The sequence below is a fragment of the Schistocerca americana genome, chromosome X, assembly GCF_021461395.2.
Source record: "Schistocerca americana isolate TAMUIC-IGC-003095 chromosome X, iqSchAmer2.1, whole genome shotgun sequence".
Lineage (NCBI taxonomy): Eukaryota > Metazoa > Arthropoda > Insecta > Orthoptera > Acrididae > Schistocerca > Schistocerca americana.
In genome coordinates this window covers 479682315-479702743 of record NC_060130.1, presented here as the reverse complement: position 1 = coordinate 479702743, position 20429 = coordinate 479682315, and the positions used below count along the sequence as shown (strand labels likewise).

General features: G+C 40.5%; 1 protein-coding gene across 2 annotated transcripts in view; it reads right to left on the bottom strand.

Moving 5' to 3' along the window:
• Positions 1 to 20429, bottom strand: part of LOC124554808 (uncharacterized protein DDB_G0271670-like) — a 192256-nt gene that overhangs the window by 116924 nt on the left and 54903 nt on the right. For both annotated transcript variants that reach the window (XR_006968457.1, XM_047128464.1), the window contains exon 4: positions 13029 to 13147. The gene's annotated coding sequence lies outside the window, so the exon portion shown is untranslated. The remainder of the gene's footprint in view (positions 1 to 13028; positions 13148 to 20429) is intronic.

Here is a 20429-nt window from a genome sequence, read left to right as displayed (position 1 = left end):
TCTTTCAATGCCACAATGGCTTGCTCAAATTTCATGTTTTCTTTAAGCCACTGAACTTAATCAAAAATAAGTTGCTTCTCTCCTAACAGCGTCATACTGAGAGCAGTCTGCAGTCTACCCCGATTAAAATTTGAGGCCTGCAATCCATCCTGTAACCTCCAACTTTCATTCTTGCTTTCCTTTTTTACTTCAGCAATTCAACAACAGCAGGGCTTAAATCACAAACTCATTCCCGGCATGTCCTTAGACTTAACCAACATACTTTGCAGTAATATATCATGTCTCCATACTGTCTATTCAATTCCATCAAAAACTGTTGCAACTGATGATTTACTAACGCATACAACTGCTCAAAATTTACTTTTCTCATTACCAATTCCATCATGTGTTCCATGCCTGCATATTTAACACAAAGTGCTTCTTGATATACGGAACAATGAATCCCATATCTGTCAATCATTACAATTTTTAGCTCTTTCATCATTGACCAATTATTTAAATTCTTTCTGTGCTGTTGGATTTCTGTATCATAGCAAATTTGCAGTACCCACCGATTATGTGACTACAAAATAGATATAGAGAATTCTCATCCTTCCCCTCTGTGATTCCCATTCATTTTGAAAGGAATGCAACAGATCACTAGACTGCCTAATTGAGAAAAGTCACATTGACCAAAATAAGCTTCACCAAATTCTGGAAAAAAGTGTTGCATCACACTGCTAAATGAAAAGTCATACTATACTGAGAAGGACCGAGCAAAGCCGAGACATACAGGTAGTGCTGAGAGACTGAGCCTTCAACTGCACGCAGTCTGCACATTGTGTATTTGTGCAGTTTTGCACACTGTGACTGACCCTGATCTAGAGAGTATGTATACCACAGTGTGCAGTCACTTCTGTAAAGACACCAGACTGGCCCCAACTTAAGCTGACCCATGTCACAGCCTTGTGACCAATAAAAATAAATAAAAAGCCCACCACAGTTGGAAACAAGCCACATTATTTCACTTGTCCCACCTTTTGTGCAATTTCATGCTGGGCTCCCACGTTAGGCTTCACTACCCTCACTCAAGTATCATTACTTTATTCCATAAAATTTGCAGTAATATTTGTTCTATATTCTGCTTTTATGGTTCTTTAAACACATCTGGGTTGTTCATAACAACACTCACTTGTATCATGCAGATTATCTGATACTAAATCAGTATTTGTGATTTAGTTAGTGCAGCACATCATATAATTAACATATCATGTCACATTTAGTTTTTTCTTTCAATACAAGTATATACTGTCTGCTTTTATCAAAAATTAACACTATTTTCGGGTTGAATAGTGAGTATAATCCAAAAGTGTTTCGGGAAATAAGTAAACTTTTGTCCTACGTTTTTCTATTGGCGTAACAGAAATTTCATTTGTGCACTAATTTAAAGGGAATTAGTAATACTTTTAGCTTGGCGGATCCAGAAATTAAAAGAGATTCAGCAAGCTTATTTTAAGGCTATTTGTTCAGTGCTCTGCAAAACATTGCACCAGACACAATGCAGCCCCACTGCAAATGCTGTTCTTAAACAAAGAGCAAGTTTTTTAACTTTTGTACGTAGCTGGAAATTGCTCAAACTACTGACAAGCGACTGGAAGCTGCTGCAAATGAATGTGTTGGGGAGACTCTTGAGAACAGTGTACCAGATACCAAAGGTACATCAGCACTGTCCTCTGCAAGAAATACAGGATCTATCACTATTTGTCCACTTGACTGTGAGTAGTGTGGCAGTGGTAGGGCTAGGTGCCTTGTACAGGGGAGACAGGGACCAAAGAAAACTCAGGATGTTATACCCATCCTCCTAACAAGTTCAAGGTCCTGTCTTCTAATGACACCAAAATTGAACTAGTGAGACTCAGTTCACCTGCTGGGATACCTGCTGTGTCCTGTATCAAGAGGAAGCAAATGCAAAAGGGTCAGAGCCTATTAATCATTGGCAATTCAAACATATGACAAATAATGGTACCCCTAACAAAATGGCAGCAAGGGATGAGAAAGATCATCATATACACTCAGTGCATATGCCTAAAGATCTCATTTAACACGTTGAAGAGGTTATTCCAGTGAAACAGAGTGGAACTAACTGCAAATAGTGGTGCACACTGGAACAAATGATCCCCGTCATCTGAGTTCTGAAGTAATACTTTGATAATTCCAGTGATTAGTAGAAGAAGATTAAGAAGACCAGCTTTGACCACAGAGTTGCAATGAAGCTGACAATTTGTGGCATTGTCCCCACAACTGATTGTGGCCCCTTATTCTGAGACACGTGAATACTTTAACCAGAGACTGACGATTCTGGGACAAGCATGGTAGCAACTTTTTAGAATTGTGCCGTAAGGTAGAGAACTGTAGAGTTCCACTAAATGAGTCTGATGTGCACTACACATCAGAGGCTGTTATCAAGGTGGCTGACTGTGTGAGTCTTTTTGCATTAAGTGCGTCTTCAGCCAGTTCAGGTAACAATAGCTATAAGAGGCCCGGAAGCGTCAGTACAAGATACAAAGAAATAACCACTGCAAGTAAGAGTATTAAAATCCTAGTGATTAACTGTTTAAGCATTTGCAAGAAAGTGCCACAGTTTGAACCACTCCTACAAACAGTGCATCTCACATAATACTAGGCACAGAAAGCTGGTTAAAACCCGAAGTTGAAAGCAGTGAGGAGACAGGTGACAGGAAGGGCATCCCGCCACCCTTTAAATTACCCAACATAGACGCGGGACAAAGGCCAAAGAAAAAGGATGATGCGATGACACTCGCAAACCTATTAAGTATACAGAAACTGTAAAGTGACTTTTTCCACACTGTTTTGATAAAAATTGTGCAAATGATCTACGGACCATTTAATTATTTATATTACTAAAAAGCTAGCTCAGAATGCAGTATCAGTTGCAGTGTGAGGGGGGGGGGGGGGGGGGGGGGGGGAGGGAAATTGATTTTCAATATTTTGTGTAATTATTGCTTAATTTAAAATGCTGTCATAATCTACTCATTAAGACTTACAATATTATGTGAGCAGTTTAACACAATGAGGCAAATATTACAGTTTGAATCCATTAGGCACAAAAATTTAATTTATTACTTCTTTACTACTAATCCTATTCACAACATGTTTTGCATACAATATCCTCAAAGTATCACTTAATGCACCCAAAAAATCGTATCATTGTATGACATACTAGTTCAGGAGATACAATGTTATAAACATTGAGATGCATAAAAAACTACCTTTTGCCCAAAATGATGAGCCAATTACTCCATTTATATTCACCCAGCATTTCATAATGAGCACGCTTAGTGATTTCCAACGAACTATTAGCATAATTTCAAATTTTTCCTTGACCTTTCCTCACTTACATGCTTAAAGGTATATATTTAAAAAGTTAATTCATTTGCAAAGTAACAATTTGTTTGAAAATTTTTTATACATGGGAATTTGTTTCTTTAAAGAATCGGGGGTTTATTGATCTTATCTAACAGGGAAGGAGTGGACTCCCAACTAATTCTATTAATTTCAGAAAAAGCATCAATTCTGTTAAATTGTTTAAACTTTTCTTTGGTGAAGACCTTCTTTTCCATGACTGCTGCTAACACAAGCTAGTATGCCAAAAAATAGCTACAAATATGAAGCTAGATGTTACTTGCTAATGGACTGACAGTATTTTTCCCCAATTTCACTTGTATCTGGTTATTGTCAGCTTTGTAGGTTAGGTCAATGTTATACTGGGAAATGATTAACTACTTTCAGAAGAAGGCTATTTCTGTTATGGCATGGAACATATTTATGTAAATCATGACAAACATAATTCAGAAAACAAAATTTTTCTAAGGAATGGCCTCTGTGGAAATACTGATTAAAAACTGATGTAATTTTATCATCAGGATGTAAATTTGTTGCTGATCAAGACAATGATACCATTTTATGGGAGACAGGGAGCAAAACAATATACATATGGTAATCCAATAAGATACAGTTTATAAGGCCTCATGCCTTTTCTCTCATCCTCGCAATTTGGTGCAATCTGCTATATATCAACGAGAGAGAATAGGTAACACTATCCCAATACTAGGTGCTGGCAGATCTATGAAGAGATCATGGTATAATAACAATAAGATTGTAAGATCGAAGAGTTGGGACCACTCCTTTGGGGGACAACAAGAAAATACCTAAGAGTGGAAGAGATTATTTTTGCCATTCAGCTGATCAGAATCCAATAATTACTTTAGTCTATATAAAATGTTAATGACAGTTTCACTGTTGACTCACACAGGCCTGTTGGGAAAACCAAACAATAGATCAAGCAGCTAAGAAAAAAAATCAAAATCAATTGTACTATGTTACCCAGTATAAAAAATAACCTAACCTATGGAAGGAATAGACTTATATGAAGAAAATGCTGTCAAATATAGAAAACAAAGTAAAAGTTAAACATTGTACTGGTAACTCATAATATTCCCTTTAAATGTGTCAGCAGTAAATGCTTGGCAACTCTTTATGTGAAATACAAAAACCATGAAAGAATGCCAACATCCTGATGCACTCACACAATGGGTAACTATGACGAACTTGCTAAGTATTGGCAAAAACATTTTATGAGAAGGTCTCTTGCAAACTGTCTCAGAGAAGGAAATGCCATAAGAAGCAAGATATCATATCATATCATAATCATAGACACAATTTGACGAAAGCAGAGGGGCAGACATGATGTGGACAACACAAAAAAAAATCAACTTTGAAATGTCTTAAGGATAATGTTGACATCGATGCAAAAAACATAATTTTACTTTCTACAAAGTTTTACTTACGACATTTTAATAAATTATTAGTCAATCTTTCATGTACGAATGACAAAAAAGTAACTTAAATGCCATGTATGTGTATTTTTACTGTACACTATAGGCACAAATATCCAAAACTGAAAAGAAAGTCAGGTTTGATTCCATGGGGAATCCAGGTGTAGGTGAAAATAGCACTATCTACAATGTCTTTGGTTAACAAAGATGAGGAACCTAAAAGAAGATTAATTTCTAAAGGACAAAACATGTTGGTCCAAAAGGGGTTATCTGTAGTTAGTAAGGTTTAGCTACTAGAAGTTTTAATGTAGTATCTTTGGTGACAGTGTTGATTTCACATAGCACTCCTTATTCATTTTATACAGATATGAATATGGATACAAACTACGTTCATTATACACACTGTTCCAGTTAGACATACACTATGCGATCAAAAGTATCTGGAAACCCTTAAAAACATACATTTTTCACATTACGTGCATTGTGCTGCCACCTACTGCCAGGTACTCCATATCAGTGACCTCAGTAGTCATTAGACATCACGAGAGAGCAGAATGGGGCACTCCGTGGAACTCACGTACTTCGAACGCGGTCAGGTGATTGGGCATCACTTGTGTCATAATGTCTGTATGCAATATTTCCAAATTGCTAAACATCACTAGATCCATTGTTTCCAATGTGATAGTGAAGTGGAAACGTGAAGGGACACGTACAGCACAAACATGTACAGGCTGACCTCATCTGCTGACAGAGAGACAGCTGACAGTTGAAGAGGGTCGTAATGGGCAGACATCTGCCCTGACCATCACACAGGAATTCCAAACTGTATCAGGATCCACTGCAAGTACTATGACAGTTATCCAGGAGGTGAGAAAGCTTGGATTTCATGGTCAAGCGGCTGCTCATAAGCCACACATTATGCCAGTAAATGCCAAACGACACCTCGCTTGGTGTAAGGAGCATAAACATTGGTGGATTGAACAGTGGAAAAACATTGTGTGGAGCGACGAATCACAGTACACAATGTGGTGATCTGATGGTAGGGTGTGGGTATGGCGAATGCCCGGTGAACATCACGTGCCAGCATGTGTAGTGCCAACAGTGAAATTCGGAGGTGGTGGTGTTATGGTGTGGTCATGTTTTCATGGAAGGACTTGCACCCCTTGTTATTTCGCATGGCACTATCACAGCACAGGCCTAAATTGATATTTTAAGCACCTTCTTGCTTCCCACTGTTAAAGAGCAATTTGGGGGTTTGCACTTGCATCTTTCAACACGATCAAGCACCTGCTCATAATGCACAGCCTGTGGCGGAGTGGTTACACGACAGTAACATCCCTGTAATGGACTGGCCTGCACAGAGTCCTGACCTGAATCCTATAGAACACCTTTGGGATGTTTTGAAACACCAACTTTGCGTCAGGCCTCACAGACTTACATCTATACCTCTTCTCAGTGCAGCACTCCATGAAGAATAGGCTGCCATTCCCCAAAAAACCTTCCCGCACCTGATTAAACATATGCCTGAAAGAGTGGAAGCTGTCATCAAGGCTAAAGGCAAGCCAATACCATACTGAGTTACAGCATTACTGATGGAGGGCAACCCGAACTTTTAAGTCATTTTCAGCCAGGTGTCCGGATACTTTTGATCACATAGTGTATATGTCTGAGAAAGAGTAAGAAACCTTTTAGCATTCCCTGTAAATGCGTTTTCAGTCAAGATATTAGAATCCTACTCTAAACAGCAGGAAAATTTCACAACCAAAAGGTAGAAACACAATAATGCTTCTGAAACATTTTGATTCCAATCATTTAAAGAAACTGACATCCCTATCATTGAAAACGATTACCTGTTTCTTTAGAGCTGACATCAGCAATAGTTAAATTTCTAACAAACAGCTCAAAAGAACTCAGTGAGATTCTGCATACTATCACACTTACCTAAGATACACTTTTTGGTATAGTTATCTGTATGCTCTGTAACTACTCATTCGCACTCTGTTATACATATATGTCTGTTATATTGACATGGTTCTTGCAGTTTGGAAAATACCATTTTGACTAACTGAAGGATTTTAAAATGGGCCCTGATCCAACTCTACTGATCAACTAAATAAATTGAAATTTGCAACTTTGGCTGTTTTTCCATTGTATTGAGAATTTTTATTCGTAATTGTCTTATAATTTAATAATCAGTTTTGTATGCCAAATCTTTGACTGATAGTAATTAATTTTAGGTTTTAAAGTGGTACAATACATGGCTTACTGTGCTTTTTTATTTTTTATTTACACATCATGTTCTGTAGGACTAAATTCAGGAGCAAATTTCCAAGGTCATGGAATGTGTCAGTACATGAAATTACAACATAAAAGTAAGAACAGATAAAAATAAAATGTTTATGAACCCAAAAAAAAGTCAAGCCATGAGGTAAAGTAAACGCAGTCAACAACATAACATAAGAATCAGCTTAATTTTTCAAGCACCTCCTCAACGGAACAGAAGGAGTGACCCATGAGAAAACTCTTCAGTTACAATTTGAAAGTGCATGGATTATTGCTCATATTTTTGAATTCTTGTGGTAGCTTATTGAAAATGGATGCAGCAGTATACTGCACTCCTTTCTGCACAAAATTCAATCCAAATAATGGTTGGATTTCTGACACTTATTAACTGAGTGAAAGCTGCTAATTCTTGGGAATAAGCTGATACTGATAACAAGATGATAGTAGAGAATATATATATTGAGAGGCTAATGTCAAAATACCCAGACTAGTGAACAGTAGTCGACAAGAGGTTCGCGAACTTACACCACTTATTGCCTGAACCGCCTGTTTCTTAAATGATACCTTACTTCAGATACTGCTTGAATAGTAAAAATGGCAGCAATAAGTCTTTGAACAAGATCCTGAATGTGGGCTTTCCACAACAGTTTAATATCTATCTGAATATTTAGAAATCTGAACTAGAAATCTGAACTGTTCAGTTTCACTAATCATATCCCCAAAAACTGAGTCTTGCTATAATTTAGCGTTAGTTTAGTTTCTACAGGTCAGGAAGTTATGTCATGAACTGCACTATTTGAAACCAAGCCAATGTTGCACACAACATCCTTTACTACAAATCTAGTGTCATCAACAAACAGAAGTATTTTAGAATTACCCGTAATACTAGAGTAGCCCCAACACTGTTTCCTGGGGCACCCCCATTTGACCGTACCCCACTCAGACCCCACATCACAGCCATTCTCAACACTGTGAATAATGAACTTTTGCTGTCTGTTGTTAAAGTAAGAGGTGAACCAATTGTGAGCTACTCCCCATATTCTGTAAAGGTCCAAATTCTGGAGCAATATCTTGTGATCAACACAATCAAACGCCTTAGTTAAATCAAAAAAATATGGCTAGCATTCGAAACCTTTTGTTTGACCCATCCAGTACCTAACACAAAAAAGAGAATATAACATTTTCAGTTGTTAAATGACTTCTAAAGCCGAACTGTACATTTGATAGCAAATGATGTGATATAAAATGACCAATTATCCTTAGATACACAGCCTTTTCGATAACATCTGCAAACACTGATGACATAGAAATAGGTATAAAATTGTCTACATTATCCCTTTCTCCATTTTTATAAAGCGGCTTTACTACTGAGTACTTTAATTGTTCAGGAAACTGACCATTTCTGAAGGAAAAATTACAAATATGGCTAATTATAGGGCTAACATGTGCAGCACAGTACTTTAGTATTCTGCTAGGCACTCCATCATATCCATGAGAGTCCTTAGTCTTCAGTGATTTAATTATTGATTCAATCTCCCCCTTGTCTGTATCACAGAGGAGTATTTCAGCCATCAATCTTGGAAAGGCATTTTCCAAGAGTGTTATGCAATTCCCTGTAGAAACTAAATTTCTATTTCACTCACCAGCAATGCTCAGAAAATGGTTGTTAAATACTGCACATATATCTGATTTATCAGTAACAGAAATATTTTTATTACGAACTGACTCTATATCGTCAATCTCGTGTTGCTGACCAGACACTTCCTTCACACTGACCACATGGTTTTAGTTTTATCCTGTGAATTAGCTATTTTATTTCTGTACCACATAGTCTTTGCCTTCCTGACAACATTGTTAAACACCTTACAATACTGTTTGCAATGGGCTACTGTAGCTTGATTGTGACTACTTCTAACATTTGGATATAATTCCTGCTTTGTTCTATATGATATCCTTATCCCACTAGTCAGCCACGCAGGCTGCCTTTTACTGCTGGCAGGCACTGATGACTGCACAACTGAGTTTACTGCTAGTACCCAATTTAGAATGTTGTAATGGAAAGCAACTCTCAAAGAGCATGAGAAATGTGTTAAGGAGAGCATTATATTTGTCACTAAGCTATCGGCACTATAAACATCCTGCGATTCTTGTTCCTTTACAATGTTTAAAAAACTCTCTATTTCCATTGGATTACCTTTCCTACATAGTTTGTAATTATATATGACATTTGTTTCTGTACAAAAGCCTTTTAGTGTTAAAATTTGTGCATCATAATCTGAAAGGCCATTCACCCTTTTACTAACAGAATGCCCATCTAGTAATGAAGAATGAATAAAAATACTGTCTGTGGCTGTGCTACTGTTCCCCTGCACCCAATTTGGAAGGAAAATGGCCTGCATCAGATCACATGAATCTAGGATATCTACCGCATCCTCTTTCTTGCACGATCATACACAAAATTAATATTGAAGTCACCACATATAACTAATTTCTCGTACTTCCTATAAAGTAAATAAAGAACCCTCTCTAGCTTGAGCAGAAATGCTCTGAAGTCAGATTCAGGGGACCGATAAACAACAACAATTGGAAGTTTAGCTTCACTAAATTCAACTGTCCCTGCACAACATTCAAATATCTGTTCAGTGCAGTGCCATCTATGGACTCAAGTGGAATACTGTTTTTTTACGTACATGGCCACTCCCCCACCCTGCAAGAAACTCCTTGAAAAATCAGCCAGCTAATCTGTATCCTGGTAAAGAAGTCTCTGAATTGTCAAATTATTTAAGTGGTGCTCCAATAGACCAATAATTTCTGAGTCAGCATGTATTAGCAGTTCACTATCTTTATCTTTAATGCCTCTTATATTTTGATGAAATATGCTAATTCCTTTTCTACTTGGGAACATGACATCCTATGAAGGTGATTCATTAGTTAGAGGGACTTCCTTCAACCAGGTATACCTATCAGCTGATTTCAATCTAAAAAAGGTGCAGCTCAAACACCAACTACTAAAGGAATTTTTCCACGAGTGATCCCACCACCACCCACTACACTGTCACCTATAACCTTCTTCAGTCTCCCCTTCCCATACCTATTGAGGTGCAATCCATACCTAGTGAAACCCGATCTACTGATAGACTCAACTGGCACCACAGCAATGTGACCCATGCCCTCTGCCATCAGTGCCTTCCCCAGCCCCATGTTAACACGCCTAACAGCCACATTAAGATCAGGCTGATCATGATGCTGAAACAGTTGCATGAAATGCACATTAGTGCCACCAGTTTGAGTAGCTATCTTTACCAGGTCACCACCTATGTCATATTCCCCATCCTTATTAAAACTATTCCCTGCTCCACCCACTATCACTATCTGATCCTACTCCATAAAATTCCTACATAACTCCCCTATGCACTGCACTGCATTACAACTCAGATTCAATCCTAGCTTCTTAGTTGTCAACAATTTGTCATAAGTACTGTACTTGTTTGCCAGATCCAGTTTCCTATGTGAAGGAACAAACTTTCTGTAGTTAGTTAACTGTTCAGTGTGTCAGAAGTTTATTAGTGCAAGCATTTGTTCCAAGGTTCAAGCACTGAATGTAATCGGTCAGTGGTGTTTACAATGGTGAGCTGACAGTAAACCAGCTCCCATTATAATTTAGTACTGAGTGCAGTAGCATCCGACTCATGAACCTGAAAAATATTTGTAGATCACATTGTGTGCAAGTTCCAAATTCATTGTACAATCTTTGTGTAATATCAAATAGGCATAATCACCTCACATTTCTTTTGTTTCTCATTTTTGTTAATTCTTCGGTAAGTCAGAATTATGGGAGCTGCCATAAGTTCACAAATAGTGGATCGCTATGCAGTGTATCTGACACTTTATTTCCTAATGAGGAATGTAATGGTGAAATTGCTAGAGAATGTAGGGCACAATTTCTGGTTTTGGAAGCAGCAGGAACAGCTAATATGGGAGTAGTAAGGAAAGATCTACTTCCTTTACAAAAACCTAGGATTATGTGGACTGTAGCCATTAACATTTTATTTGTACCTTGTGTGTTGCATCTCTTCTTCACTACTGGAAAGCTCATCATTATAAAACATCATTCACTACATCAGATGTGATGTGCTTTTTTACACTGTGATCCTGGGCACAGCCAGTGTATCACAGATACAGTGTATACCAATCTAAGGACAGCTGTGCTGAACTGTGCCTAAAACTATATTTGCAGAGGACTATGACACCTCAAAAGCAAGCTATAGCAAGACTTATCAGAAAAACCAACATATGACTAACACAACATTATTTACCTTCCATTCTATGGAGTGTTGTCTTCACATTTGAGTAGATAGGGACTCACTCACACACTTCAAATTACTGTAACTCAACCATCAAGGAGGCTGTAGAAATTATATAAGAGAGACATAACAAACTTATCAAAAAACAAAGATGATGTGATTTACCAAACGAAAGCGCTGGCAGGTCGAAAGACACACAAACAAACACAAACATACACACAAAATTCAAGCTTTCGCAATGAACTGTTGCCTCATCAGGAAAGAGGGAAGGAGAGGGAAAGACGAAAGGATGTGGGTTTTAAGGGAGAGGGTAAGGAGTCATTCCAATCCCGGGAGCGGAAAGACTTACCTTAGGGGGAAAAAAGGACGGGTATACACTCGCACACATGTCTGCTTGTGTCTGTATATGTGTGGATGGATATGTGTGTGTGTGCGAGTGTATACCCGTCCTTTTTTCCCCCTAAGGTAAGTCTTTCCGCTCCCGGGATTGGAATGACTCCTTACCCTCTCCCTTAAAACCCACATCCTTTCATCTTTCCCTCTCCTTCCCTCTTTCCTGATGAGGCAACAGTTTGTTGCGAAAGCTTGAATTTTGTGCGTATGTTTGTGTGTCTTTCGACCTGCCAGCGCTTTCGTTTGGTAAGTCACATCATCTTTGTTTTTTGATAAATTTTTCCCACGTGGAATGTTTCCCTCTATTATATAGACATAACAAACTAATAGATATACAAACTATACACCCAAAAAAGTCAAAGCAAAGACTTGATACAATGTCACTAAACAGAGCAACATTACAAAATTTATATCCTTGTGCAAACTGTCAAGCTGGAAGTGACAAAACACAATCGCACACACATGCACAGCTACATTGTCCCAACTGAGTACATTGCACTGGTACTGTAGCTCAACTGGGGGTGAAGAGTTGTACCAAAGTGGAGTGGGTGAGTGGAGCAATGGGATGGGGATTGGGACGAAGGTTGGGAGGGAAGCGTTGCTGATGACTGGGAGGAAGAGGCACCAACTGCATGGTTAGGAAAGTGAGCTCACTTTGGTGCAGGCAGAAGGAATTGCAAGTCGCACTCAAAGACAACGAGGAGTGGATTAGGAGGTATATTGTGTGTGTGTGTGTGTGTGTGGTGTGTGTGTGTGTGTAGGAGTGAAGTATGGAACAGCACCTAGTAGGCAAGGACTGCAAGATCAAAGGATGTGTGATAAGAGCAATACCCATATACATTGTTAAAAGAAGCTGGTTACTTTCAAGAACATCTTGATATTAAATAATTACCGGTCCTTTTCCAGAACCAATTGTTACTATGAACAGATGCATGTTTCAGGCTAAGTTTTCATAATGTGGCTACCTTATGAAGCTCTCAAGTTTGTGCCTGTGAGAAATAATAAGCTAACAACCGAATAAGATAGATTAATTAATTAATTTGCATGTTATTAACACAATGAAATAAATGAATAACCACTTAAACTTTCTCAAAAATAACATTTTAAAAAGAAACATCACGTTAAATTTAGAGGAAAAGTTAGTATTAACCTGATGTTACAGGAAGAGAATCAAGTTATGACATGATGGAGTAAAATTTGAACAAGGACTCACTTGGTATGACTGCCTTCATTGCTCCGTATCAATATTAGGAATTACTTAGAAGTTCCTTTGGATCATGGTACATCAATATTCCACCACCAGTTATTTTTGTGAAAAAAATTCCACCATTCCTGGCGAAAAATAAACAAACATACATACTTTTATGATCTCTATATTAGGCATGTGTATTCTGAAAGTTGAGAGGTACACTACTGCATTCTAATACACATTACTCCTGTACATTATAGCCTTTTTGCATTACTATAAATCCTACATGCCAACATTCTACACCAAATATTAGAATACTGCTCTAGTATGTGCGATTCTTATCAGTTCAATTGACAGGAGACACACACACTTTACAGAAAGAAAAGATATATGAATGGTCACAGGCTTCTCCGATAGCAGGAAACTAACAAATACGGCACAATCTGAAATGCAAACACTTCAAAAACACCAACACTCACCGTGAGGTGCTGACAGACAGAAATATGATCAACTTAATTGTTTAATGGGTTTAAGGACTCAACCTATGATTAATTAGTATCTGCAACTGGAGAGTATCAAACCAATACAAAGATAACACCAGCTAAAAGAAAGAGAGAGAGAGAGAGAGAGAGAGAGAGAGAGAGAGAGAGAGAGAGTAAAGTACCATAATACGTGGTGAAAGGGGAGGGGAGGGAAAGGGGGGATAGGCCAGTCGGAAACCCTTTGGACGTTGTCATGCGGCAGGAGGCACACATTCGGCAAACTCTCCAGTCACTGTAAGACACCAGAAGATACTCAGGTCAATGAAGTTGTACTAATTATAATAAAAATATGTAAACACTTAAATGAATTAACAGGTTTGGATGACAGGCCTACCGGTCAGCTACGAATGGCCAGAGACCCTCCAGGGCTAACCCTACATTGGAAGGCAACCAGTTGCCACCATCGATACCACTAGAAGATATGCAAGGCAACATTATCAGACCTAAACGTACATTAACTGCACTGCCAGATAACATGTAAAACTAGATTTGCTGCTTATATGGAATCAGATAAATGTAGCGTTCAATGCAGTTGCCTGTTGCCTGTGCGACGGTCAACCAGCCGTTCCCATGAGAAAATGTATCATTCAGATCAATACTGAAGTTCAATCTACATCCACAAAAGACGGCGGGTCCATCAAGTAGTGAATGTGCGGCGACAGACTTTATAGTATTCTTCTTCTTGTCAGCAGCGGATGTTGTCATTTCCACGTCTTCAATTGTTTTGTAGATTGTCTGTCTTGCACGGTGTCGATATCTTCTGTAGGGCATCTTGGCAGCGTTCAATGCAGTTGCCTGTGCAGCAGCAGCAGCGCGAATGATCCGCTCCGCGGACTGCGCTCGCTTATATAGCCGCGCACTGGCGCGGCGCCAGATAACGGACTTACAATATTTCACAGTGCCAGCCATGAGTTATCCCGTACGCGCGCACTAGCAGCACTAGGTGCGCGCGTACGCTGTTTGTCAGTCTTCAGCGGCTGGAGCGCTGCCAAGATGGCCTTGAGCCGCCTTATCGGCGGCATTTGCATTTTCACAAACATGGTATGTGCGATAGGCTATGACGTCACGATCGACGAAGCTTTCCAGTCCTGATACATTTGGTACGCCTGTACCACCTCGTACAATAGCGACGGTCAACCAGCCGTTCCCATGAGAAAATGTATCATTCAGATCAATACTGAAGTTCAATCTACATCCACAAAAGACGGCGGGTCCATCAAGTAGTGAATGTGCGGCGACAGACTTTATAGTATTCTTCTTCTTGTCAGCAGCGGATGTTGTCATTTCCACGTCTTCAATTGTTTTGTAGATTGTCTGTCTTTTCACAAACATGGTATGTGCGATAGGCTACGACGTCACGATCGACGATGCCCTACAGAAGATATCGACGCCGTGCAAGACAGACAATCTACAAAACAATTGAAGACGTGGAAATGACAACATCCGCTGCTGACAAGAAGAAGAATACTATAAAGTCTGTCGCCGCACATTCACTACTTGATGGACCCGCCGTCTTTTGTGGATGTAGATTGAACTTGACCGTCGCTATTGTACGAGGTGGTACAGGCGTACCAAATGTATCAGGACTGGACCCGCCGTCTTTTGTGGATGTAGATTGAACTTCAGTATTGATCTTAATGATACATTTTCTCATGGGAACGGCTGGTTGACCGTCGCTATTGTACGAGGTGGTACAGGCGTACCAAATGTATCAGGACTGGAAAGCTTCGTCGATCGTGACATCATAGCCTATCGCACATACCATGTTTGTGAAAATGCAAATAAAGACTTTGGAAAATCATCATATATGTCACCCTCACCTTGTTCTTTGTATACACGTAATAGACGTAAAATATCTGTAAATGAAACTATTTATTTGGATTAAAGGTAAAGGAACATGTGAATATGTAAAATTTGTTGGAGACTGTACTTTGTATTTTCATAAATAAATTGATCTGTAGCGTAGCTTAATAACGGACAAGGGTACATCTAGAATCTGTCGACATAGAGTATGCAACAGCATGTTACGTCAGCTCTCTGAGCGATTGACCTTTGACCCCGCCGATAAGGCGGCTCAAGGCCATCTTGGCAGCGCTCCAGCTGCTGAAGACTGACAGACAGAAGATATCGACGCCGTGCAAGACAGACAATCTACAAAACAATTGAAGACGTGGAAATGACAACATCCGCTGCTGACAAGAAGAAGAATACTATAAAGTCTGTCGCCGCACATTCACTACTTGATGGACCCGCCGTCTTTTGTGGATGTAGATTGAACTTCAGTATTGATCTGAATGATACATTTTCTCATGGGAACGGCTGGTTGACCGTCGCTATTGTGCGAGGTCATCTAACTTCCAAATTCAGTTTATCATGGAAAATATAGAATATCTCTAATAAAGGAGCTCTGCAATTGCAATACGGTAGAGTGGAGTGTTTAAAACTGTATTCATGGATTATTCTAGTGTGGCCAATGTGGAGTTGCTAGGTACCTATAGACTCTCAGAGATACTTTTTGCACGAAGACTTTTACACTGTTTCTTGTGAAATGTAGCTGCCTGACGTCACTATTCTGGGACACTAGGAATTGTTGGTATAGGGTTGTCTGTCAGTCAGGTCCTGGTAACTTTAATTCTCAGGCATCCTCTTGGGAACTCCTTGGCCATATTGGCTACATGTCTTTTTCCTGGAATTCCAATGAGGCTGGGTGTCCAGAGATATACTTTCAGTCTTCCTGTGTTTAGGAACTGTTTCTGAAATCAGTTCTCCTGCCATGGCATAATTAAGGGAGAAAATGTCTTTGGATTGCAACACACTATATTGTATCGAGCTGATATATCACATGAGAGTGATGGAGCTCAATGACAACGATTTTCTGACAGTTTAGGTAGGTTCCTTCATTGTGTATTGTTTGCGTGTATGTTATGTCATCCACTCCAACTGAGTCCCTCCCATGGATGTTACCCTATGCAGCAACAGCTACCTAGAACAGGTATATTGCACAGATTTCCCTGATAGGAGAAACGCTCACTCCTTGGGATTCACAAGAAGTTGACGAACAAGCATTAACAGTGCGACCCCTGTATGGATAAGGGGCTACAGCCATGCAGGTACTAGATGACATCCCACCCGCCCCCAAAAGGTTGCATGTATCACACACAGTATGTAAATACAGCGTAACTGCTTATCTGGTAGGACATCTGCCATGTTGCGCAACCTCTCCACAAAGCCAATACTACAAATAAAAAAATTTGAAAACAGGAAGATCAAACTTGCAACAACGGAGGTTGTACTTCGTTAGCTAGAGACAGTAATAAGATACAGGATGAGGGAGTGGAAGAATGACCAAAGTCAAAGTCCCTGGGCACAGTAAGTATACATCAAAGAACTCATCATGGTTTATGGGTCAGACAAGGAGGGCTGACCGAGGGGGGAATGACTGTGGCATGGAGGTGGTAAGATATGGTACAGGTAAATAATAAGATATGATATAATGTCTGAGGGCCCTATGCTAGCCATGCTTGTGCTCATATTTCACACACACACACACACACACACACACACATATACACACAAAATGTGGTGGAACAATTTCCAGAGTACTGTTACAGCAATTGGGACTCTTGTATAGTAAGCAAGACTATAGATATCAAAGAAATTCAGAGATGTGCTGCTAATTGTGTAAATTTGTACTACTAAAATGTAGTGGATATGCTCAGGAAATTTAAACAGGAATATCTGGAAGAAAACTATTTTATTTTTTCAAAACCCTGGCCAATCAGGCTGTAGTGCTGGGACACTGTAATTGTAGATAAATAAATGGATATAGGTGTATTGGGATGCATGTGTAGGAGTGCTGACAGGACATGCGTGGGGTGGTTACACTGTCCAGCACTGCAGCCTGACTGCTAAGATACTGCAAGAACAACACTATCCTCCTTCCACACATTCCTATTTAAATTTCCTGAGCTTCTACCTTACATTTTAGTATGTGTTATACTGAGAAGCACATCTCTGGGTTTGTTTGATATATGCTGTAACGCCTACTTGATGAGAACCACAATTACTGGAGAAATATAACAGAATTGGTTGCTCTAGTGTTCTGTATGTGATTTCCTTTAAAGATGTACTGCACTTTGTCAGAAGTCTTCTACCAAATTTAAATCTTCCATTCACCTTCCCAAACACTAAGGGTTAAAAGGGATGAAACTACTAGGTCATCGGGTCTACATGACTGTAGAACAGAGGTAGCCCACTGTGCAAAACCCAGTGGAAGAAAACCCCAAGGTCCAGAAAAGGTCAATAAATGAGAGACAAGGTATAAAAAGAAGAAAAGCAGACAGAGGAAGAAAGGCAGGTAAGGTGCTATGTCTACGGGGCAGCCACAAGCCCCTGAAAGCAGAGTGCAATGAGGGGACATACAACCCCCATCCCCTGCCACTTACCAGAGGTACATCATCCAGAGATTTCCAAGGAACAACTAGCAACTCAGACAGGACAAGAGAAGCACAGAGAGACAAAAGATGAACAAGTCTAACAGATCATGGCAGAGGGAGGAGAAGAGTAAAAGAGCAGATAGGGTGTGGGCCGGGCTGGACCATCAAGAACGGATATCCGCAACCCTGTCTCTGGGCAGAGGAGGCAACAGAGTGGGCTGCCAACACCTCAATGGGCTGATAAGTTGAAGTGGCCCTCCCTTAAAGAGAGCTGTAAAAGCCCCATTCATGAACAAAATGTAAAACTACGTCAGCCACTGAGGCATCGTCACCTAACACTAGGGGCAGCAAGTCAGGAAGATTAGGAGTCCACCAAAGGGTGACTAGGTTGGGACAGTTCAGCAAAATGTGGACCACCATCAAACTGGAAGCACGACAGTTGGGCTGGTCCTCGCAACAGAAGACATGGCCATCATTCAGTCCTCTTGAGAGACCTGCATGGAGGACCTCCACAAATTTGTAGTCTTCTTTATCACTCATAGTTTCCGATGAGGTCAGAGTGACCCATTCCATACTCCAGATTCCTAAAACTTTACAGCATAATACCCACTGGAGGTCTGCTTTCGGAATACCGATCTTAAGAGCCAGTTTCGCCAGGCTATCAGCAAGTTCATTCCCCAGGATCTCGACATGGCCCAGGGTCCAGACAAAGGTCACAGAGCGTCCACATTCATTGAGGGCATATAGGGAATGCTGGATAGCAATGACCAAGGAATGGCGAAGGTAATTCTGGTCAAGAGCTTGCAAACTGCTGAAGGAGTTTCTTTAGATGAGGAAAGATCCACTGGTGCAGGAACGGATACGCTCAAGACCACGAGAGAGGGCTACAAACTCTGCAGTGTAAACACTACAGCCATCCAGCAATGAATGCAGTTCAGTACGTCCCATGTGAGTATAAGCAAAACACACATCACTAGCAACCGTGGAGCCATCAGTAAAGACTACTTCTGAACCCCTGAATGTGCCAAGGATGGAGAAAAACTGGTGGCAGAGGGCCTCGGGAGGGACCAAGTTTTTCGAACCTTGTGACAGGTCACGACTAAGCTGGAGCTCAGGGATACACCACGAAGGTATATGTGAGTTAGCCCACAGGAGAGGTGGAAGAGGAAACAACTTGAGTTAAGAGAGGGGGGACCAGACACAGAGTGCGATCATAATCTCTGACCTGGGCCACCGGTGTGGGAGATGAATTTCTGTGTTTGTATAGAGAAGATGGTAGTTTGGATGCTAAGGTGAGCTGCGAACATGGGTAGCATAATTGACTAGCTGTTGTTGGTGCCTGATCCACAATGGAGGAACCCCAGCCTCCACAAGTAAGCTGTTCACAGGACCAGTTCGAAAGGCTCCTGTCGCAAGTTTAATCCCACAGTGATGTACTGGATCCAGTATCTGCATACTGAAGGCGATGCTGAACTGTAACTCAGACTCCCATAATCAAGACGGGATTGCATCAGGGCTTTGTAAAGTTGCAGGAGGGTTGTGCGATCTGCACCCCAGCTGATGTCACTCAGGCCGCGAAGTGTATTACGGTGCAGACAGCACTTTCATTTATGCCGGTGAAGAAGGGGAGTTCACGTCAACTGAGAATCACAGACCAGTCCCAAAAGCTAAAACTACACTGAGTAGTTGGTCGTCAAGGTAAATTTTTGGTTGGGGGTGAACAGTATGTCATCAACAAACGTGCATGATGCAAGTCTTGGCGGCTGAAAACAGAAGTCATGGACAGCAGCCCATGCCTGCGCCTTTCGTATGGTGCCTTGCCATCGACATTCAGAGACAAAGACACTGGAGGCGCAATAGTAGAAGCAAAAGTCTTCACTATAAAAGGAGGGTGATACTGAGGACCCCTCAGCTGCTGCTAGACCATTGATGGCTACGAGAGAGAGAGAGAGAGAGAGAGAGAGAGAGAGAGAGAGAGAGTACAGAGTCCTGCAGGACCCCATCCTCTTGGATATGTGGGGATACTGGGGGAAGCACCAACTGCTAACAAATGGCATAGCAATAATTGCTGAGAAAGAGGGCCCACCTCTGCAAACAGCAGGCAGTCTGATCTTGTAGCTTAGAGCAAGGGCCAAAGTAGCAAGCCTGGGGCCTGCGGTCAGTAGTGAGGACGAACTTCACTCCATATTGGGGGGGAAGGGGGGCGGGAGCAACAACAGTAAATGGTGTCTCCTTTTCCACCTGCAACTAGTTACACTGTGCCGCAAAAAGTATAAATTTTGTAGCAGATAATGTTGTTATCTCTTGCAATTATCTATTGGCTATTTATAGCAGTGCCACAGCAGTTATTCCACCTATCGTCAACATGCTCACATATGGGAACTATCTGTAAGCCGCATCACTCACCTGTAAGCATCATACATGTTGGTCATAAAGTTATTTGCGGA